Source organism: Lithobates pipiens, unplaced genomic scaffold (assembly GCF_037356315.1).
Source record: "Lithobates pipiens isolate NorthernLeopardFrog02 unplaced genomic scaffold, aLitPip1_a1.2 Scaffold_1, whole genome shotgun sequence".
NCBI classification, from domain to species: Eukaryota; Metazoa; Chordata; class Amphibia; order Anura; family Ranidae; genus Lithobates; species Lithobates pipiens.
The window spans coordinates 3665001-3689492 of record NW_027507685.1 but is presented as its reverse complement, the minus strand read 5'-3'; the positions used below and the strand labels follow the sequence as shown (position 1 = coordinate 3689492).

The 24492-nt window shown below is 39.0% G+C and overlaps 1 protein-coding gene across 1 annotated transcript in view; it reads left to right on the top strand.

Moving 5' to 3' along the window:
- SLC16A2 (solute carrier family 16 member 2) overlaps positions 1 to 24492 on the top strand; it is a 349921-nt gene that overhangs the window by 34270 nt on the left and 291159 nt on the right. The gene's annotated exons all lie outside the window — the stretch shown is intronic.

Genomic DNA, 24492 nt, shown 5'->3' with positions numbered 1-24492 from the left:
CCATCATATGATTTGGATGGAGGGGAGGGAGCTGAGTGCATCGTAACCCCGGAAGTGAGACTGCTGGATGTCCACTCCCACCACCCATATGCTGGGCTGGCTATCGGATTGGTCTAAAGGAATATCCGGGGGTAAAGATGTATCCAATGATGGTTAGCGAGCAAACAAAGTATAGATATAATTAATATTGGGCTAATTGAGGGTCATGAATAAAAGAATCGTATAAATAGTAAGGATGATCATTTTTGATATGTGCGAAAAGGCCACTGAAAAGCTGGTGTCTTCCACCCATGTAATTGGGGAACATTTCAGAGAACGTGACCTATCGCAACCTTTTATATAACAATGGCATACTTCCATCCCTAGTGAATTTGTAGAGAAATGGGTCTTGTAATCCCATTGCTGGAATTGGGCATAACTTGTAGGTTACTGTAAGTATTTTTCAGTAAGTGGTCTCTGATACTTCCTTTCCAGTAGATCGAGGTGTGTGTGTGTGTGTGTGTGTGTGTGTGTATATATATGTATGTATATGTATGTATGTGTGTGTGTGTGTGTGTATATATGTATGTATGTGTGTGTGTGTGTGTATGTATATGTGTATATATATATATATATATATATATATATATATATATATATATATATATATATATATATATATATATATATATATATATATATATACTGTGGTGTGTGTGTGTTTGTTTTTTTTTTTATTTATTTTTTTTTTTTTATTATTATTATTTTAGTAAAATTCGTACATCCTACCCCTGGGGACTGGCAGGAAGCCAAGAAACTCGTCAGGTTTTCAACTAAGGGTGCCTACCCAAGCTTGTTTTAATTATCAATTCCAATAATGCTATTCTCCCTTGTATGTACCTGTATCATTTGATTTTATGTATAATTTTTTTTTTTTTTATTTGTAAATTGATTTTGTTTTTCTTTTGTAAGAAGAATTGTGTTTAACAATGTACATCGACTTGTTTTGCATTAAATTACCATTTTATAAATATTAATCTCTTATAATTTCTGTATTACATTTTTATATTCTTTAAAAATCATGGACTGCCCTTGGGGGTTAATGGCATTAAATTAAAATGTATTTAATTTGTTCATACATATTATCCCTACCCACAATGACATGCTTCATGTAAAGTCCCATTTCTATCTATTTCTCTACAAATTAATTAGGGATGGAAGCATGCCATTGTTGTACCAAGGTTGCGACATGTCACTTGCTCTGAAATGTTCCAACGTGTTTATGAGGGTGTAAGTTCAATGCATTGATTTTGGATTTCTGGGTGAGAAGGTGTAAAACTCAAAGGATTGTGCAAAGTCACCTTGGACGATATTATTAAAAGTATGGGTTTCCTTCCCTGTGTGGTGTGTTTGGGGTTTATTTTTATTTTTTTCCCCTAATCCTTATGAGCTGCTAGTATCCAGGGTTTTTTATTTTTTTTTTTTTTTTTTTTTTTGTTTTACTTGCAGTTTCTGAGTTCATTGACAGACACAGCACCCACCCCTCTATGGAGTTTTTAATGCTTCTGACACTGCTTGGGACAAAACTGAAGGCTTTTTTTTTTTTTTTTTTTTTTCTGCCTAGTGTCCTACTCCCTGTAGGGGTTGTTTATAACCCTATTAACAAATATGAAAAAAGAGAACTGCGCAATCCCTAATATTCCTATTAGGATATAAAACACCCCACAATGAAAAAATGGTGCTCAATATGACTTAAAAAATCAAAAGTAAAATCCATTAACTACATGCAAAATATGAAGTAACATGCATTGTCACCCATTAGTGTAAACATAAACCTATTGGCATATAACACTGAGTCTGCGTGATCCCAGCACTCGAAAAAGGGGAACAAAATTTAACACAGTAAAAAATTACATATAAAATAAAATAATGTATCAGTAGTATAAAGTCCTTGTGAATTAAACTGGAAAAAACACCACGTGTCCAAAGTGATTATCCAAATTCAGACCCTTTGTTGACGTGAAGCGAATTGAGGTGCACCACCACCAGACGGATAACAGTGGCCCCTTACCAGATGCCCCAGTAAGGAGCGCTTTATCATAAATTCAGGTCAGGAAATACGTCAGTCTTGAATCATCCGAGACAGGAAAAAACCTTTTGGAGCAGGACTCAAGTATTTTCCAATGGAAAAGCAAAAGGTCCACCATAGGAAGGAAGAATACTCCAAATAGTGTAAAATCATTTAATAAAAAATAAACATAAAAGGAAATGCACTTACAAAAGTAAAAAAAGACACAGGGCATATCATCAAATGGACAAGCGTCGGCCGATCGCGAACTCCAATCGATATCCCATTCAGTAACAGTTCTGTTGAGGCATAAAAGCGTGTCACGCCACCCAACGCGTTTCGTGAAAAGATCACGTCGTCCTGGGGTGGTTATTTGTTTTCTCACTGTAGCGCAGATTTCCTTCCTTTTTTCTCTATTAACAAATATGCTGAATAAAATCCAACATTTGAATAAAATTCAAATTGTTATATAGTCCATGAATTTGGTCCATCCATATGATTGCATAAAAACCACAAATAAAACAAAAAAAAAAGTATAGATATATCTCTATCCTTATTGTTTGGCTGTCGTCATCATGCGTTTTCACCCCTATGCTAGTAAACCAGATAAACGATGGGTGTAAGCCTGTATAATCCATTCATGGAGCAGCAAAGTTGGTCTTTCCAGCTACATGTCACTCATTATAAAGGCGCTTATACATGGCGTAATTCCGTAAGGTAAAATTTTATTCAATCCCCATCCCTCCTTACAAGCAAAATGTAATAAGCATTTGAGCATTAACAGTCCTAAGTCCTATCTTGATCAGTCACAACTCGCTGCCAGATGGATCTCTCACACGGCGGGCTACTCGGGTCGAGCTGATAGACAGACTGGACGGTTGCGTGGTCATGCCCTGACGTGTTTCGTCTTCACTTCGTCAGAAGGCGTGGCCACACAGCACAGGGCATCCCATTATATACAGGCGAGCAAATTTAACCCATTGTCCGTTGAACGTCACAATACATCCCTAACTCGCTCATCAAAGGTGTATACGTACAGACGGGAATTCAAAAAGTAAAAAAAGCGTTTCTTTTCCAAAATTGTCGCGTTTTTTTTTTTTTTTCCCTAGCGCAAAAAAATATAAAAACCACGGAGTTTATCAAATACCACCAAAAGAGCTCTATTTGTGGGTAAAAAAGGATGTCAATTTTGTTCGGGAGCCACGTCGCAAAGTGCTCTGGCTTTTTGCCAGCCAAATGGTCCGGGGCTGACGTGGTTAATGAAGTATGTTATAAAATTGCTCACTGTTAGATAAATTATGAATACAGATTCTATATAGATGTAGTAAGTGATACATTTACTAAATCTTATGAATTATGTATTAATAAATACATTTTTTCTTTTGGGCTGCTGGCTGTTCTAATGCTGTAATTTTATCAAAGGTATTTTGACATTGCTAAAATATTAATATGAATATTTGTGTGGGGTGGTTTTTGGTGTTTGTTTTTTTTTTTTTTTTTTTTTTTTTTTTTTCCATGGACAAAGAAAAAAAAATTGTATCTTAATTGCTCCCTAATCTTTTGTGCTATGGGCGGAGTCACTGATGCTACTTTTATTCTAGGTTATATATAAGGTACAGGTTATATGTAATTTTAGAATTGAATTAGATTGCGGTCCCATTATTAAATTAACATGTTGCGATCGATATCTGGATGAGTGCAATGTGGTTATGAGCTTGGCTCTAACTGTTTTTAAACAAGGGCTGAAATTAAGGCCGATGCGCTTTTGCGGGCGAACAATTATGGTTACGATGTATGGGATATGTGCAAGCTTATGTGCCTCCGCAAGCAGAATAATGTATAGTGTTATGTGATGTAAGATGGGTTGAGTTCCTGTCCGTACATATACACCTTCTTTTATATATAATTTTTTTTAATTTGGGTATGTATTGTGTCATTCGGATGATGGGTTAAATTCCTCTGTGTGTGTGTGTGTGTGTGTGTGTGTGTGTATGTATGTATGTATGTATGTATGTATGTATGTATGTAGCCACACCCTCTGTAATGACGAAACTCATCAAGGCATGACCATGCAGCCTTGCAGTCAGCTTGACCCAGGTACGCCCCATGTGAGAGATCCATCTGGCAGTGAGAGTTGTGACTGATTGTGATAGGACTGTTTATGTTAAAATGCTTATTATTCATTTTGTTTATAAGTGCAACATGTAAGGAGGGACGGGGATTAAATTAATAAAATGTTACCTTATGGCATTACTCTGTGTATATGCATCTCTTTTCCATGAGTGACATGTAGATGGAAAGGCCAACTTTGCTGCTCTATGAACGGATGATTAAACAGGCTTTTACCCAATTTATCCGATGGGTTCACTACCATAGGGGTGATAACGCACAAGGTGTGGTGATGGTCAAACAATGATTTGTACTGCATGGGACATATGGATGAACTTTTATGTGTGTTTTTTTTTTTTTTTTTTTTTATCTGTCCATATGGATGGATCAAATTCATGGACTATATAACAATTTGAATTTGAGCACTGCTAATGTTGGTTTTTATTCAGCATATTTGAATATGAATATATAATATGCTAGAATATTTTTTTCTTGGGATTTTTGCATAAGTGCTGGGAGTGGGTTGGTTTGCTTACTTTGGTATACTTTTCCCAAAATTTTCTTTTGATATAACCCTAAGGTTCTGAATAGGGAAGTACTGTCTGTCAATGAACAAAATCCTATTTTCTGGAAGCATCATACCGACAATGGGGAGTCTGGATCCACCACCTACCTGCCATCTTGCTTGATCGATGTTGGCTGTCTGTTTGTTCCAGAGACTTCACACAACACAGAGCTGCTCATGTTTTACTGGCTATTCAGATTGTTCTATGTGATTGAGGTCATGGAGCCATCCGTGTACATATGCTGGTTTCACACTTCCAGGCGTACAGGGGATGGGGAGATGGGGATGATTTGTATGTACAATAAAGGACACTGGGGACACATCCGGGTCACTTCTAGATGTGGGGGAGCTGTCACCTCCTATGTACTGTACACAGGTATGCTCTCTACACTAGAGGTCGACCGATATGGGTTTTTCTCTGGCCGATGCCGATATTTAGAAATCATGGCGGCCGATAGCCGATATATGATGCCGATTTGTTTGGGCCGATATGTTAGGCCGATTTTTTTATTTTATTTATTTATTTTTTTTCCTTTTTTTATTTATTATTATTTTTTTTAATCCCCCTTGAGCTAACACACCTTTCCCATTGGGGCATTTTTCAGGCGCGTTTGGGCTAAAAATAGCGCCTGTAAAGTGCCTGCAAAATGGCTCCCCTGCAGTCTGTGTGAAAGACAGAGTGCTTTCACTCTGAGGCCATGCGCTGGCAGGATCTTAAAAAAAAAAAGTCCTGCAAGCAGCACGTTTGGAGTGGTGTATACCGCTCCTCCACCACTCCTGCCCATTGATATGAATGGGCACCACTGCCGAAGCGCATGCAATGCGATTTGGCAGCAGTGCTTCATGGGCGCATTTAACCTCTTCCTTGGCCGCTAGCTGGGTTATATGTGCCCCACTAGCAGCCAAATAGCACCGCTAAAACTTGCGTTTTACCATCAACGCTCCAGTGTGAAAGCAGCCTTCATAAGTGATACAGAAAATTTCTTACATTTAAACATTTTATTAAACAAAACAAACCTCCAATCAGTTTACTTGTATGTATGATTTAGATAAAAAAAAAAAAAAACCTATATATTAAATAAAAACAGGTAGTCAAAACTTTTGGACGAAAAAGAAAAAAATGGGCTAACTTTACTGTTATTTAATTTATTTTTAAATAGTGTATTTTTTTCCCAAAAAAATGCATTTGAAAGACCTATGTGCAAATGCCGTGTGACATAAAATATTGCAACAACCGCTATTTTATTCCCTAGGATCTCTGCTAAAAAAATATATATCATTTTTGGGGGGTCTAAGTGATTTTCTGGCAGAAAATACAGGATTTTTACTTGTAAGCAACAAGTGTCAGAAAAGATTTAGTCTTTAAATGGTTAAACTGAGAACTTCTACACACTGAGATGACTTCATTCATTCAAGTGTAAACATTGTATCATTTAGTTCTTTTCTTGGCAGCCTGCCCAGAGAGGAGGAAAGTGTTGCTATGACGACTCAGGCAACTCACACTGACTTCTATACAGAAGTCATTTCAAAGTCCCGCTGTAGTTCTAAATCGGCTTTTTATCAGCACAATCGGCCGATGCCGATTATTTAAAAAACGGCAAATATCGGCCGATATATCGGTCGACCTCTACTCTACACATGGCCCTGTTCATTTCAGAGAATGCACAGGTTACTATGCTCCGCACCATGTCTCCTTTTCTCCTATAACAGTGCTATGTGTAGAGAGATTACCTGTATTCATTTCTGAACATAAGTGTTCAGGGCTACATTCTCCCCCCCCCCCCCCCCCCAAAAAAAAAATCGGCTGGAAGAGAAGCTGACATGAATGAAAGAGGGGAGAGTGAATTCGGAGAACACGGGTAGGATCATCAAAGCCCAGGTGAGAGGTTTTGGAGTCTCATAGATGAGAGCTTTGAAGATAACAGCCAGGGAAAGGTGAGGACTTCATTGCTTGTATCACACGGTGTCTCCGCTTCCGGTTTTTAACTGGGGACACGCCACCATGGATACAGAGGCATATGAAGAACGTGCTTGTTCTAGATGGCAGCTTGGGTGTGCACCTCTTCACCAGGCACACCCCCATGTCCTCCAGAGGGAGGTAGTGAAGGAGAAGCTGGATTGTGGAGCTGTATCCACCCCCTGGAATCTTTCTAGCAGAGAACAGTTAGAGGCTGATTCTGAAATCTTCAAAAGATTATTTTGCAGGAACTAAAGGGCTGAGGAAAAAAATGCAATGCAGGTGTGAGTGTAGCATGTACTACCTATTACTTTTATTTTTTTTTGCATTCCCATACTTCTCCTTTAATTCAACATGGATAGTTTGATATTATGAAATATCTGTGCAGTATGTTATGGTGTGTATCCCACACTTGTTGACTGTTTTTTTTAGCTTGTCCAGCATAAATAAAACTGGATAATGCCAGGCTTGCTTTGTATGACTACAAGGATAAATGTAAATATTAATGTCCTCCATGTCTAAAATATTTAGGTTTTTCTTATATGGTCCCATCCTTTTTCCTTTTATTTATTTATTTTGAAGGACACAGTTTCAAAAATAGTTTGTGTTTTGATATGAAGTGCGTGGCCATAATAATGACTCCATGCTGCTTTTTTCAGTGTATGGGGGGGGGGGTTCCCCCTTTAAAATCCAGACCCTGGTATGCTCTTGGAGGGGGAACGTGTGTGTGTGTGTGTGTGTGTGTGTGTTTTTTTTTTTTTTTTTCTTTAATTTGTCAGAGTTCCCCCTAAAAAATCATACCAGATACAAAGTGCCTGACATTGTTGGGGATCAGTCAGATCCCCGTTCATTGACGTTGGACTTCAATGCGCAGGGGCCCCAAGTATGATCTCATGTAACTCCAAACTGCATGTAACTGCTTTTAGAGCAGCATATGTGTAGGCAAGAATGGGACAATGTTCTTCTCCCAAAACTCCAGCAACTGGTCTCCTAACTTTCCAGGGGTTTACGATGTGTTGAAAGAGGGGATTCTACACCATTGTAAATCTAGTCCTCGCAACTTTTTAGGAATTTGAATTTGTACAGCTTTGTTGCCCTGTCCTAATTTTTTTTTATTGCTGCCATCAATTTCAAAATTACCTTCTATTTGTCTTTATAATAGTACATTTTCTCAGTTTTTAAATATTTCATATGGTCTATTGTAAATAAAATAATGGGTTTATGAGATTTTTAAAACATGACTTTTTTTTAATTTCATTTTTTATTTGTGGTGGAAAGAGGGCTACTGGTACATTGCAAGAACAGCTGAATCTCTTCAATCATCTGACTCCTTTTTATTAGTTGGTGGTTGCTTGGGCCATGAACAGAATGGCCTGCCTATTATATTAAGCAGTCCACTAAATTGGACACCTAGTACAAGACTAACTTGGTTTATATATCCATTTTTTATTTTGTGCCATGACCGCACACCTGAGAGAAAATGGCTGCCTGAAAAGAGACCTGTAGCCTCCATATCTATATTTTCTGTATTTCTGGCCATTCTCTAGTGGGAGGTTCTTGAAGTGCTGTCATAGGTTCCAGTAAGTCCTTTTACCTGATGATGAACTGCAGCATATTCTTTCTACGCTTTTCCACATCTGTAGAATCTTGGGTTGAGTTAATTCCTTGGGGATCTGGCAACGCTAGGCATATACTAGGCTAAGGCCCCATTTGCACCCGGGCATAGCGTTTTCAGGCAGAAAATCACAGGTTTTTTTTGCCACGATTTTGTGCAGGGCAAAAGGTCACCAATGTAAAAAAGAAAAATGTCCAAATCTGCCCAATTCGAGCGACAAAAAAGGGTCCAGAACTTGTTTGAGCTTCAGGTGACTTGGAGTGTAGATGTGAACCATCTCCATTGAGAATAATAGATTGTCTTTTATTCCCCCCTTCAGCGTTTTGCAGCTTCAAGCTACAAAACGCTCAGATGTGAATGGGGCCTTAGTGGGTGGCATTCCTGACTTGCAGCACTAGGGTCCTTGGTTTACATATCAACCATGATACGTGTGTGTGTGTGTGTGTGTGTGTGTGTGTGTGTTTGGTTGGTTGGTTCTTTTCCGCCCCCGCCCCCCCTTTTTCGGGTACTCTGTTTTTTCCTTCCACACTTCAAAGTCTTGTTGGTAGGTTACCAGGCTTCTGCCTAAATTGTTTTTGTATGCATGTAAAGAAAAGCTTTTGTACTGTAAGCTCCTTGAGGGCAGGGACTGATGTGAAAGTACAATACTGTATTTAAAGCATTGTGCAAGTTTTATACTATATACTTTAACTACATGCTTAAAATAAAGTATTCTAGACCCGTTTTTTTACATGCTCGTGTAATTCTTCTGTACCCTTATCTCCAAATGTTCCTGGTTGTGTGCAGCATATATCCTGGCATGTCTTCTCTGCCTGAATAAAGACCTAACCTTCCAAAGGAATGACAAACTAAAAACCGTGTTGCTCTACTCCCAGAAATGTATAGTGACTTCCAGTATAACCATCAATCATAAACCTATATAACACAATTCATTGTAATCAACCCAAGTAAATGTGCATAATATGACTCTTAAAGTGGTTTGTAAATCGGCATAAAAAAACCCTTATGAACACTGCTTGTAGATATCTCCTTACTTGCTTAGTATTGTTGTAATCTTTGTTGTTCTGTAGAATGAAGTCACTGAGCATGCCCAGATCTCCCCTGATTTAAGGCACACTCTCTTATCTGTTATCAGGACTTCCTATGGCACAACACTGATCTCTGCTAATCACTCAGAGCTTCCTCCTACACACCATGTGACCTCACATACAGTCTAAACTTGGCCATTACTGCAGTCTTATCAGCTGAAGCTGATAAGTCTGACAAAGGGAAACCTTCGACATCGGCACAAGTAAATACTGTGAAATAAACAAGTCCGCTATGAACAGGGAAGCAGGGTTGCCATAGAAAAGTTGGATTGAGAAGGAGGCTTGATTAACAGTACAGGAAGTGCTCAATGTAAGGGCGGAAATACACTCCACTGTGGACTCGGAAAACAATACTTAAGATGGCGCTGGCTAACCCCTGGAAACAAGTTTTTTAAAGTTTCTTTAAACAGTAAGTAATATGCGATTTGGGCTGGATTACAGTGGCTATAGTCTGATAATTACTTATTATAATGGACTAAATGAAAAGAAGCATCAGAGTGGGAGAGTTTACTTCCTCTTTGGACTCATTTAAATAACTGTGTTTTAATCAAAAAGTTCATAAATCTTGCGTCCAGTGCATCTGAATCCATGCTCTACTAAAAATTTAAGTGCTCAATCACCAGTAAGGGTACGTGCTAACCTGGAGAGTGGCTCTATATAAATATACAGGTCACATTGTGATTTATCTAATCTGGTAATATCTCCACTCCTCATGAACTCGACTATCTCTGTAAAATGATGGTAAGGCAGGTCCTCTTTTAAATCGTAGGCATCTTTTCACACCACTGTATAGAATGCTTAAAGAAGAGGCCTCTGCTAGTGCAGTACCTCTTATTACCATTTTAAAATGAAAATCCACAATATAGCACTCTCATACTAAAATGGTCTCAAACTTATTACCGGCATTAACCACTTTCAGACCGGACCAATTTGCTTGTCAAAGACAAGAGCACTTTTTGTGATTCGGCACTGCGTCGCTTTAACTGACAATTGCGCGGTCGTGCGACGTGGCTCCCAAACAAAATTGACGTCCTTTTTTCCCCACAAATAGAGCTTTCTTTTGGTGGTATTTGATCACCCCTGCAGTTTTTATTTTTTGCGCTATAAACAAAAATAGAGCGACAATTTTGAAAAAAAAGCATAATTTTTTACTTTTTGTTATAATAAATATCCCCCAAAAATATATAAAAAAAACATTTTTTTCCCTCAGTTTAGGCCGATACGTATTCTTCTACATATTTTTGTTAAAAAAAATCGCAATAAGCGATTATTGATTGGTTTGCGCAAAAGTTATAGCGTTTACAAAATAGGGATAGTTTTATAGCACTTTTATTAATAATTTTTTTATAATTTTTTTTTTTTTTTTTACTAGTAATGGTGGCGATCAGCGATTTTTTTTTTTTTTTTATTTAGTTTTTTTTTTTATTGTGACTGCGACATTGTGGAGGACCCATCGGACATTTTTGACACATTTTTGGGACCATTGTCATTTATACAGTAATCACTGCTATATAAATGCAGTGATTCCTGTGTAAATGACACTGGCAGTGAAGGGGTTAACCAGTGGGTGGCAGTGTAGGGGGGTGTGTTACTAACTGTGGGGGGGTTGGGCTTTCATTTAGTGAACACTGATCTCTGCTCCAATCACATGGAGCAGAGATCAGCATCACTAGTTGCTAGGCAGAATGGAGAAATGCTGTTTACTCGGCATTTCCTCCATTCGGCCGCTCCGTGAGACGATCGCGGGGATGCCCGCGGCGATCGGGTCCCGCGACCGGACTCACGGGGGTCCCGACCAGTGCGGCGCGCTCCCGATGACAGGGTGGCATTGAATATTGGACGTACCTGTACGCCAATATGCCTGCCCGTGCCATTCTATCGACGTACATCGTCGTGCGCTGGTCGGGAAGTGGTAAAAAAAAAAAAAATCTAGTTTTTGGCTCTGGACCATAAGTGACATCACCCGGCTCCACCCAACGTGTTACATTTACATGCCCACATGGCTTCCTCTGGGTCACCCTCTTAACAGTTCCAAGTCAAACAAGCCTAGCCTACTGATTCCCGTAATGTGTGCAAAAATAAAGTTTTTTTTTTGTTTTACATATTGTCAGCAGAGCAGTGCAGTTGCCATAGTAGCACTTTACTACTCTGGCGGGAGAGGCGTGATCGGGGACTCCTGCTAATTGCTTATTACAGTGATGATGGTAATAAGCAATCTTTAACACTGTTCAAAGGTTTGTTTTCCACTGTGTGCTCTGTGATTGGTCACAGCAATCGCATGGTACCAGGCCTAATGCCAGTAGCATTGCACTGTGTGATGGCTGTGCCCAATCAAGGCTGTGTTGTACACTAAACTGGTCCCATCATTGTTTATTCAAAAAAAGTGAAAGCTCGTACAGCACTGCAGCATACTATGGAGTTATGCTTGTGGTGGTGCAAGTGACAGGTAAAAATAACAAACGCCATATGCTACAGGTTAGCTGTGCCTTCTGCAACTTTAGTATGGATGTTTGAAAATAATGTAAACAAGGCCGATTGACGTTCTGTCAGTAGGGAAGGCATGGATCTTGTGTTCCTGAAAAGGAACAAGGCACCATGTCTTCCCCCTAGTAAAATCGCCTCCCACAGTACACTGGCTAGACACACAGTTAATCCTGTGATCACCCCTGATGTTAACCCCTTTCTAGCCAGTGTCATTACTACAGTGACCGTGCATATTTTTTTATTTTTAGCACTGATCATTGTATTTGTGTCACTGGTCCCCATAAAGTGTCTGTTGCAATCCCACTAAGTTGCTTCTTGCTAAAAATAAAATTCAAAATATATAAATATCCTATAGTTCATAGACCCTAACTTTTGCACAAACCAATCCAATATACGCTTATTGATTTGGTTAAAAAAAAAAATTTAAAAAATACATAGCTGAATACATGAAAAGGTAGCTGCACTGACAATGTTGTTGAACCAGAGGAAAAAATTATATTCAAAAAATTGAATAGGTTAAATAAATATGTAAACAATCAAGTGTGAAATGCCCACAACCAATATGTGAATAAAGATTGATTAAAAATATTATCAATAAAAACTAATGAAAATGAAGAAGAGTATATCTCTTGAGTGATAATAAAGTTCAAATATTAGGCCGAATGATAAGTGAATGTGGTGAATCATGCAGTCTTCCATTACCAATAAGTGTTGACCACCATAAAGAATGCACACTTACCAGAGGCAATCATCAACCAGCTTGCAATCAACACCCGACAGGGTCCCAACGACAGATCCCTCAGAGGACAGCTGGTCAGGGACCCCCCCCCCCAGTAGTTAGCCGAGGAGACTCCCAATCATAGGACAATGGTCACTTTAAATCCCTCTTCATCCAGCATCACCGTGTAGACTTCTGGAGTTTCCGTCAAACTGAAAAAAATTGCATCTGGTCCGGTGCCGCAGGAACAGTAATTTGACAAGCGGATGTGTGTAGAACCAGAGGCTGGACTTGTCTGTGCTGGTCACCCGCACTCGAGCATAGTGATCACAAAATAGTGTCAAATGTTTTAGTGCAGTCCCGATTAAAAATTGCAGATTGCCACCATTACTAATAAAAAAAAAAATTTTTTTTAATAAAAATGCCATAAATCTATGCCCTTTTTTTTTTTTTTTTTGTAGACTCTCTAAATTTTGTGCAAACTGATCATATGTTTTTTTTTATTTTTTTTGCCAAAAATATGTAGAAGAATACACACAGGACTAAACCAAGGAAAAAACGTTTTTATATTTTTTTGGGGGATATTTATTATAGCAAAAAATAAAAAATGTCCCCCTCCCCCCTCAAAATTGTCACTTTTTTTTTTATAGCGCAAAAAATAAAAAACAGAGGTGATCAAATACCACCCAAAGAAAGCTATTTGTGGGGAAAAAAATGATAAAAATTTCATTTGGGTACAGTGTTTGTATGGCCTGGGCAGGAGGGGGGTTTAAGTGCCCAGTAAGCAAGTGGTTAAGATACTCCGTTCTAAAACTTTCCCTTGAAAAATATATAAATTAATCCTTGCTAAAATTCATTTGAAAAGTTTCCCTCAATGCATTTAACACCTAAAACACGCCTTAAACCTAAACAAATGCATGGCTAGTTAGGTTTATTGGCTGCATCAGGTCCGCTCGGACTTAAAGTGGTTGTATACCCAAATTTTTAACTTTTACCTACAGGAAAGCCTATAATAAGGCTTACCTGTAGGTAAAAAAAATGTCTCCTAAACCTGTACGGTTTAGGAGATATTCCCCTCGGTATGCGCCGCTGACTGCAGCGGCGCATGCGCACAAGGGGATTCTCGGCGTGAAAATCCGGCAGTGGTCGGCAGGCCGGAATGAAATCTCCCGCACGCATGAGTGACGATATCGCGGCTCCGGCCACTCACAGCGCCGGAGCGGCGATACCCAGAAGAAACGCAGAGGGAGCATGTCGGCTCCCTCGGCGTAGATCGGGCCAGATGTCAGGGCCTCGTTCTAAGGTAAATATTTCATAATGAGCTAGTATGCGGTGCATACTAGCTCATTATGCATTTTGCTTTGCAGGTTTAAAAAAAATAAATAAAAATGTGCGGGTTTACTACCGCTTTAAGGCCAACTAGAGATTACTAGAATACGTGTAACAAAAGGTTTATTTTTAATTATTTAGGGATTAACAAATAGTTTTATTATAACACATGACGGAGTTTAAAGCATAAACTATTTAGAAATGCCCTTTTTTTTTTCCTCTGAAAACATTTCCTGGTATAGAAACTTATTTCTGTTTTGAATAGTTTAATTTAAATGACCTGCTGCATGCTCTTTCGTATTCTTGGAAATCTTATGAAGTACAAATGGTCGACTTTATCCAAACTTGTTGCACCAAAATATAGTTTTAATACAAAGTGGAAAAGGAGGGCACCAAAGCCATGAATATTGCATATATTGTAGTCTGCAAAATGCCCTACCAAAAGAAAATTGTCTATGAAATACTATTTAAAAAAAATCCTTGTGATGAAAGTCTTGGAGAAATCCTTTGTTCAAAGATATTAAATAATAAAAAAAAAAAAAAAAAAAAAAAATGTCTATGCTTACTTAAAGTTGAGCCAGCTTTTCATACACCTTTTTTACATTGTTCGGGCCAAGCTGTCCCAAATCTATGTCCCTCGCTAACACGAAGCTGCTGGATGTGCGGTATAAACTGTATGTAGCTGAGGCTACATACTGTGTACCGCACTGTGTTCCGGATTTGAGCTGAGAGATCCAGTCTCGTACCCGGAACACAGTCTATCTCAGTGGTGCTAAGCCATTCACAGAAAGCGTTGTATTTTAGAAATTAATTTTCCTATTTGAGCCTTTTATTTCAGCATTTAGAGAAGTAAAGAGACCTTTTATTTATTGCTCCATGAACATTTCTCCTACTGACACTTTAGTAAATGAGATCTAGGGAGCTATTTTTTAAACTGGCATATTTTTTTTTAAACGATGTTGCAAGTTTGTCTTTTTTTTTTTTTTTTTTGTTATTCATAATGTTGCAGCTCTTTAACCACCTCAATACAGTGCACTTACACCCCCTTCCTCCCCTCTTTCAGCGCTCTCACACTTTGAATGACATTTACTCAGTCATGCAACACTACCCATATGAAATTTGCATCCTTTTTTTCCACACAGAACTTTCTTTTGTTAGTATTTAATTACTAGTGGGTTTTTATTTTGTGCTATAAATAAAAAAATATACCGTATACATTTTCTGAAAAAAATGCCTTTTTCTTTGTCATAAAATTTTGCTAATTTGTATTTTTTCTTCATAAATTTTGGCCAAAATTTATACTGCTACATATCTTTGGTAAAAATTACCCAATTGGTGTAAATTTTTTGATCTTTTGTGAAAGTTTTTTTTAATAGCACCTACAGACTATGGTGCCCATTACTGAAAATTGATCACATCTGATAAGGCCTTTAGTACATCAGGTGAATCATTTTTGGAGACACTAACAAGTCCATAAAGTACAAATACCCCCAAATGACCCATTTTTAGAAAGTAGACATTCTGAGGTATTTAGTAGCATGTTGAGTTTTTTTATTTTTTAAGTTGTCATTTTTTTTTCCACAATCCTTTGCAAATTAAAGGGTTTTTTTTTTAGTTTTTTTTTTTTTTACAAAATTGTCATATTACCAGGTTATTTCTCACACACAGCATATGCATACAACAAATTGCACCCCAAAATACATTCTGCTACTCTTCCCAAGTACGGCAATACCACATGTGTGAGACTTTTACACAGCCTGGCCACATACAGAGGCTCAACATTGAAGTAGTACCTTCAGGTGTTCTAGGAGCTTAAATTACACTTCTCATTTCATTCCTTCCTATCACGCTTTTGAAGGTCCTTGAGCACCAGGACAGTGGAATTACCCATAAAATGACCCCATTTTAGAAAGCAAAATGCCCAATGGCTGTTCACCCCCCTCGGTGGCGAGCGGTGTCTTTGTGACACGCTGCCACCGAAGGGACAGGGATGTGCGCACATGATCACGCGCCTTCCCTGTTTAAGTGGACGGACGTCATGACACCCACCCAGAACGAGAGCCGTGTCGCCTGGCCATCACATGACGGCAGATGGGCAGCAAGCAGTTAAAAAAACATGCAAGAGATGCAACTTCATCCAGAATGAAATGTATTCCAACGATTTGACATTTCTACGTATTTCAAATGGATACACAAAATTTAACCGCCCACTTGGTGTATCATCACCGCGCTAACATCAAACCCTCTAAATCTCTAGCTGCTACTTAACCACTTTCAGACCGGACCAATTTGCTGGTCAAAGACCAGACCACTTTTTGCGATTCGGCACTGCGTCGCTTTAACTGACAATTGCGCGGTCGTGTGACGTGGCTCCCAAACAAAATTGACGTCCTTTTTTTTTTCCCCACAAATAGAGCTTTCTTTTGGTGGTATTTGATCACCCCTGCGGTTTTTATTTTTTGCACTATAAACAAAAATAGAGCGACAATTTTGAAAAACGCATTATTTTTTACTTTTTGTTATAATATCCCCCAAAATATATAAAAAAACATTTTTTTCCCTCAGTTTAGGCCGATACGTATTCTTCTACATATTTTTGGTAAAAAAATCGCAATAAGCGATTATTGATTGGTTTGCGCAAAAGTTATAGCGTTTACAAAATAGGGATAGTTTGATAGCATTTTTATTAATAATAATTTTTTTTTTTTTTTTTTTTTATTGTGACTGCGACATTGTGGGGGACCCATCGGACATTTTTGACACATTTTTGGGACCATTGTCATTTATACAGTAATCACTGCTATATAAATGCAGTGATTCCTGTGTAAATGACACTGACAGTGAAGGGGTTAACCAGTGGGTGGCAGTGTAGGGGTTAAGTGTTCCTAGGGGTGTGTTACTAACTGTGGGGGGGTTGGGCTTTCATTTAGTGAACACTGATCTCTGCTCCAATCACATGGAGCAGAGATCAGCGTCACTAGTTGCTAGGCAGAATGGAGAAATGTTGTTTACAACGGCATTTCTTCATTCGGCCGCTCCGTGAGACGATCGCGGGGATGCCCGCGGCGATCGAGTCCGCGGGTCCCGCGACCAGACTCACGGAGGTCCCGACCAGCGCAGGAGCGCGCCGCCGGTGGCGCGCTCCGATGGCAGGGCGGCAAATTTAAAGGGACGTACATGTACGGCCATTTGCCTGCCCGTGCCATGCTGTCGACGTACATCGGCGTGCGCTGGTCGGCAAGTGGTTAAATATATAATCATACAAAAAGAATGTGTGCATACAAATCTGTTAATCCTAATTACCAAAAAGTTAGTACCTTGTAGCGCTAGTGCTGTGTGAAAAATTACTTCACTCAATCTACCTATCAAATCTCACTGTGTGCTAATATTAAAGATATACAGTAAATATCCACTCAAAACAGTGAACAAAACCATAACATGTGCAATTACTTGTACATGAAATATTTGTGAGTCACAAAGTGAACTGCAACTCCCCCAAAAAAACATATAAATATAAATGAAATATAGCATATGTATAAGTGAAATAATATAGTCCGTCACCAAGAGGTGATTGCAACTCTTCCAACAATGATCCCTCTTTTTCGTGTGAAGAACTAATCAGTGTCCAAACAATTTTCATAAATCCTTCACCACACCAACAGTGTCCGTGACCCCCCCCCTCGTAGGAGCACTCACCAACTGCAGAGCCCAGCACTCTCGTGCTAGGCTAGTAAAGCATTGAATCTCTTGCAAGATAACAGATGTTCAATCATCAATCTCTGGGTGTTCTGCTTTAACCACTTGAGACCCGCGCTATAGCCGAATGACGGCTACAGTGCGGATCTCCTTTTCCGGGACTACGTCTATTGACGTAGTCCCGTGCACGAGCGGCCTGCGCGCCCCCTGAGGGGCGCGCTCTGTGATCGACGAGTCTACGAGACTCGCCTGATCACCGATCCGTGCAAGGGGTCGATCCCGACCCCTTATCACGTGATCAGCTGTCAGTCAATGACAGCTGATCATGTGATATAACGGAGCCGGTAATCGGCTATTATTCCTGTCAGCGCGAGGAGAAAAAAAAAAGCCGATCACCGGCGGCCGTGATGGGGACATCAGTCCCGATCATGGCCAGCCCTGCCAGTGCCCACCTGCCCCCTGCTTTGCCTGCCTAAATAAAAAATGTGTCCCCCCTGTCAGTGCCACCCAGCAGTGCCCACAGTGCCACCCAGCAGTGCCCACAGTCTGCCTAAACGAAGGTGCTGCACCCCAGTGCCACATATCAGTGCCCAGCAGAGCCACCTATCAGAGCCACCTATCAGTGCCCAGCAGTCCCATCTATCAGTGGTACCTATCCGTGCCATCTTATCTGTGCCCGTCTTTGCCCATCAGTGCCTCCTTATCTGTGCCTATTAGTGCCGCCTTAACTATGCCTATCAGTGCCCACCAGTGCAGCCTATCAGTGCCGCCTCATCAGCGCACTTCAATGAAGGAGAAAAATGACCTGTTTGCAAAATTTTATAACAAACTATTAAACATGATTTTTTTTAAATTTTTTTTTGTTTGTTTAGCAAAAAATAAAACTCCCAGCTGTAATTAAATACCACCAAAAGAAAGCTCTATTTGTGGGAAAAAAATTATAAAAATTTAATTTGGGTACAGTGTTGTATGGCCGTGCAATTGTCATTCAAAGTGCATCAGCGCTGAAAGCTGAAAATTGGTCTGGGCAGGAGGGGGGTTTAAGAGCCCAGTAAGGAAGTGGTTAAGGCTTCTATGAATCTATCTCACAAGACACTCAAAAGAAAACAGATCTCCAATAGTGCAATACTGTAAAACACTCTTTAATTAAAAAATTATAAATAAATTTAATTAAAAAATGTATTGTAAATAGTGTTTTACAGTATTGCACTATTGGAGATCTCTTTTCTTTTGAGGGTCTTGTGAGATAGATTCATAGAAGCCTTAAAGCAGAACACCCAGAGATTGTCAATTGTCCGTTAAAGCAACGCAGTGCCATATCCCAAAAAGTGCTCTCTGGTCATTGAGCAGCCAAATCTTCCTGCGGCTGAAGTGGCTTTATTTTGTATATGGTGTGGCATAAAAAAATTGCAACACCCACCATTTTATTCTATAGGGACTCTGCTTAAAATATATTTCTAATGGTTTGGGGGTTCTGAGTCATTTTTCTAGCAAAAAAAATTATGATTTTTACATGTAGGAGAAAAATGCCAGAATTTGCCTGGTAGGGAACTAACTTTTTTATATGTAACTGATAAAGAGATGTTTATTTTAATATTTGTTTTGGTGATCTTTAAAATTCATGTATTTCTTGTTTTTTTTTTTTTTTGTTCAATGTCCAGTGCAGGTGTAAATGGCTTTGAAGAGAATTCTTTAAATAAGAGCATATGTTTATATGAGGGGGGCATTAATCCTATTATGAGAAAAAAGGGTTTGGCGTTCATTTGCGTTCATTTTTTTTTTTTTTAGCGGGGTTAAATCTATGTGATGTATGAATATTCAAATTTCTGAAGCAAGAAAAGGGAAGGTTCTGGCTGCAGGCTTTTATTCATGTCAGGTTTTGCAGATTTGTCTCTGAGCTTTTAGTTGCATTGGGCTATTCACAGTTCAGGGCACAGTGTTGCACTTGTGTCATATGCATAAACACGTCATTCATAAAGTTGTGACCTATTCCTAAAAAGGGAGGTCAATTAAACAGAAATGACACACATGATGAATGGTGTTATAGGAAGAAAGTATCTATGGGGAAATGTATCCAGTAAACTCGGCATAGTTAAATAAACAGTTTTGTGATGCACATGTTCGGCAGAATCCCTGCAGTGAGTGCAGCACAGACACTGCACTCGCTTTTCCCGAATTTCCTCATGGCTAACTGATATACCTAGTGTGTCCATCTCCTAGAAGGGTTATAGACTAGCCATCAGCTTAAAATGTATGTAAACCCTAGCAGTGAACTTTTTGGTCTGTTAAATATACCACTGAAAGAATTTTGTTATATCTGTTTTAAAAGTAAAAAAAAAAAACATCTGTTGAAATTCAGAGCTGCTCTATGTGCTGTGTTCTCTGCCTTTTTTTTATTTTTTTTTATTTATAAAGTGCAAGATTGGAATCAGGAGCCTAGGGACCACCATCCAGACCCCACACCCCCCTCAAGAGAAGATAGACTATTACAAAAAATAAAAAATGAAAATATAAACTATGAAGTAATCATAAAATAGGACTAAGATGGTGCTTCTAGGGCTGAAACAACTAATCGATTAATCGACAACGAATCGATTATGAAATTAATAGATTACTATTTTCATAATTGATTAATCGGTCAGTAACAAAATGGGGTTAAAGTTAATGAGTCTGATATTTACTAGATTGACCCTTTAATAGTATATCTCTCCTCTTTTAGTATATACACTATATCTCCTCTAATAGTCTATACACTATATCTCCTCTAATAGTATATACACTATATCATTCCTCAAATAGTATATACAGTATATCTCTTCTAATAGTTTATACAGTATATCCCCTCTAATCGTGTATGCAGTAGATATCCCCTCTAATAGTATATACATTATATCTCTCATCTAATAGTATAATACAGTATATAGCCTCTAATAGTATATACAGTATATCTCTTCTAATAGTGTATATACAGTATGTCTCTCCTCTAATAGTATATAGCCTCTAATAGTATATATCTTCTAATAGTACCAGTATATACAGTATCTCTCTCCTCTAATAGTATATACAGTATATCTCCTCTAATAGTTTATACAGTATATATCCCCTCTAATAGTATATGCATTATATCTCTCCTCTAATAGTATATATAGTATATATGGTATATCTCTTCTAATAGTGTATATACAGTATATCTCTCCTCTAATAGTATATAGCCTCTAATAGTATATACAGTATCTCTCTCCTCTAATAGTATATACAGTATATATCCCCTCTAATATATATATATATATATATATATATATATATATATATATATATATATATATATATATATATATATATACAGTATATATCTTCTGTCTGTTATTCTCAGAGTGGATTAGATATTTTGCTCCCTAAACGTATAGTTGGTTATTTATATTTACTACTGCATATAGATATATAAGAATAAATTGCCTTTTTTTAAAACTTTACATATTAACTAAATTATGCACCACACTTTTTTATTTTTTTTAACGGATATTAACCGATTAATCGATTAATCGAAACAATAATCAGCCAACTAATCGATTATGAAAATAATCGTTACTTTCAGCCCTAGGTGCTTCCAAACAACCAACTATTGCCTACCAAATAAAGCATGTAAAAAAAAAAAAAAAAACTCAGCAAAGCAGTCTTCATTTCCAAGGAAAAAAAGAGGAAAGCAACCCACAGCCTCAATATAAATGTGACCACCTTCCTCTCTGATCCCAACAGATGGCCCTCCACCATTCCTAGCAGAAGAAACTTCTCCAGTTGCCAAATGCCTATTAATATCACAAATTGTAGTATAATTGGGGGATAAACATAGTAGGCATATACAATAATTGGCACTTAGATCACACATTTCCTTGCATCCTAATAATAAATTCAAATTAGCCATATTTGCCACACCATCATCCACTGCCAGGGATTCCAATAAGGAAAATATCAATATCCTAAGTGCAAAGCACCAACACCAACCTGTATACAGCAGCCACATCAAGATTAATTTTCCTCCTTCTGAAGGAAACCGGTGACACGTGGGGGTTATTTACTAAAGATCATCGCGTAGATAACAGAATATATCCTCATCTATTTACAATTACTGTCTGTTTCATGACAGCCTATTGGTCTGGTTGAACTCTCAATCCTTCTTTACTTTAGTGGAATGAAGATAACCCTATTTACTATTCACTATATGATTTGTTGGTCATAATATCCTGCATATTCTACGACATAGCAGTGTTAAAGTGGAAGTAAACTCCCCTATTGTTTTCAGTCATGGAAGCTGCCATCTTTGCCTCTGTTTAATCTTCAACTGCTATGGTGCTGCACATGTGATCCGTTATGACACCAGCCATTGGATGGTTTGATAGTTTGGCTGAGAGCACAGCCAATGTGCAGTTAGCATTCCCGGCATGCCTTTTTTTTAACTGTTTAAATCGATGGGTTTACTTCCACTTTAAATCTCATGCAAAGCCAGGTTTGAACTATACTGGTTTTCTGCTGGACTTATTTATTCAACTTACATTTATTTCAGCATCAGCAGCTTCTATGACCACCCAATATCCACCGTTCTACCATTTTTATATCACCCACCGCTGGCGGTGATTGTTAGATGGTCTCTTGGACTTTGGCTACCAAATTATGATCACTGTGGGGTAGTTTTATTGCCTGAGAGGGTGGATTCATATGTGATTTATTACAGTTTTCATTCACCATTTTTGTTCCATATCTAGAGTTGGGATGATTACAGTTCTGTTGGAACGGGGGGGAATTTGAGCTTTAATCTTTTTAATGACATTTTGTCAATCGTGTTACAGTGTTTGATTTTATCGAATAAATGTGTACAGTGTGATTGCGTAGTTCACTGGAGGTGGTGGTGTTTTTTTTGTAATGCTGCCTCTAGTTTTAACTTGTGTTTTGGATAATATCAGAATATCAGGGAATTTTTACAAATTATTTTGTTTCTCATTGCTGCTAAAAAAAAAAAAACCCTACGGAGAATTTACCTGACCTTCCATGCTGCCTCTAGTGAACCTTATGCCTGTGATATGTTTCATAAATAGTCTTATTCATTTTTGGCAATTATGCTGTAGTTGACCCTCCTCTTGACCATTCTGGTGACATCTCTTTGCCCCAAAACTATTTATTCTCTATGGTAATTAATTGGTTCCTGAGGGTGTATCCCATCCTAATGATGAATCAGCCATTGCTGAAATATTATTTACCTTATTGGCAGGGATTCAGATTTGTGTTTTTTTTTTTTTTTGTTTTTTTTTTACCATTTTTTTTTCCCCACTCCTCCAACAGTTTAGGAAAATTTGTGGATCCAATTTGTGAAGGCTGTAGGACAGGGGGTGCCCAACCTTTTGAAGAGCGAGGGCCACTTAAGCGACTTAGTAACCAGTCGCGGGCCACAATGATCCGAGCGGGTGGATGACAGGTCCGTGTCCTCTCTGCATATGCAGAGTGGACACAGACACAGCCCACTCTACTCTATGGGCCCTCTGATCTGATCAGATGGAAGGGGATGGATCCACTTCTGTTTTTTTTTTTTTTTTTTTTTTTTAGCAGATCGGATCTGTTTTCATCTGCCACTCTATATAGGTGAATAGAGCGTCCGATTGGGTTGGACCAATCATGTAAAAGGGGTCTAAGGCAGCTTTTACACTGATGGTTTGCCGTCTACCGACGCCGCAAGTGCAGCACAGTTCACCTGTGGTTTTCCTGTGGGTTAGCTGCACTTTGCCATACAATTCTGTTATATCCTGCGGGTTTGGTGCACTTTCTGATAGCGCCCCAACCCGCAGGTAAAACCAGAAGTCTATGGCTCAGAGCAGGTAACACGCAGTTTGAAAGCAGCGCAGTAGCCACTGCAGAACAGATATGCCCTCACATACACTGTGATTTTAGTGAGTTCCATTCAGTTATCGCCAGCTGCTGCTGTCCCAGGCAGAGTGCATTTGGTATCACGCCGCCTATGACATGAGACGGCGCTATACAGGAAGCTTGGCTTATGCGGCTCTGCTCTGCAGGTGCTTGCTTCCTCTACCGTCGGCTTCATTCACAACACTGATGCTCTGGGATGGCGGGTCAGCAACCTGCAATCTGGGCTTGCCAACCTGCCATCCCAGGGCAAGAGCTTGTGGGCCACAGAGGGCTCTGCGGGCCACATGTGGCCCCTGGGCCACTGGTTGGGCATCCCTGCTGTAAGGAGTAAGGTATGCTCTGTGAATGGTCTTGAATTGAAAGTCTGTCCTTGAGGGACACTACTTGTTTGAAGGGTAAATCCTAAATATGAGACCAGTCGTTGACATCGAGCTCTGGTACATCTACAAGCCATTTTTGCTAAAAAGGGATATATCTGAAAGTGTTACCATAACCAGGTGGTTATAGATTGTGGGGGTAGGTTTATCAAAATATTCAGGCCTGAAAACATGTTGGCGATCATAGCAAGACTAGATAACATGGGCATGAGAGAATTGGCTACCAAAGATGGAATAGCTGCCAGGGCAGAACGTTATACTTTGCACAGATGTTGGAAGTAGAGTAAGGTACCATTTTTATACTATGTGTGAAATTGACATGAGCAGAAACTCGGGGAGAGGACACAGGAGACGGAGCAGGGCTGTGGATGACGGAGGCACGTACTGACTCCGGTGTCAAAGCTCAGCAGCCCTGATATATTTGAGTACAGGGGGAGGGTAGAAACTGGCAGGATCTGATGGGTTTTACAGGTGATACAGGTGGCCAAATGACACCGCACTGTGCTGTATAACATGCTTTAAGGGAACAGGATCTGTGTTTAACTTGGAGCGCAATGCGTAGGGATGGAGCTGGATCATTTAGAAACCAGAGGA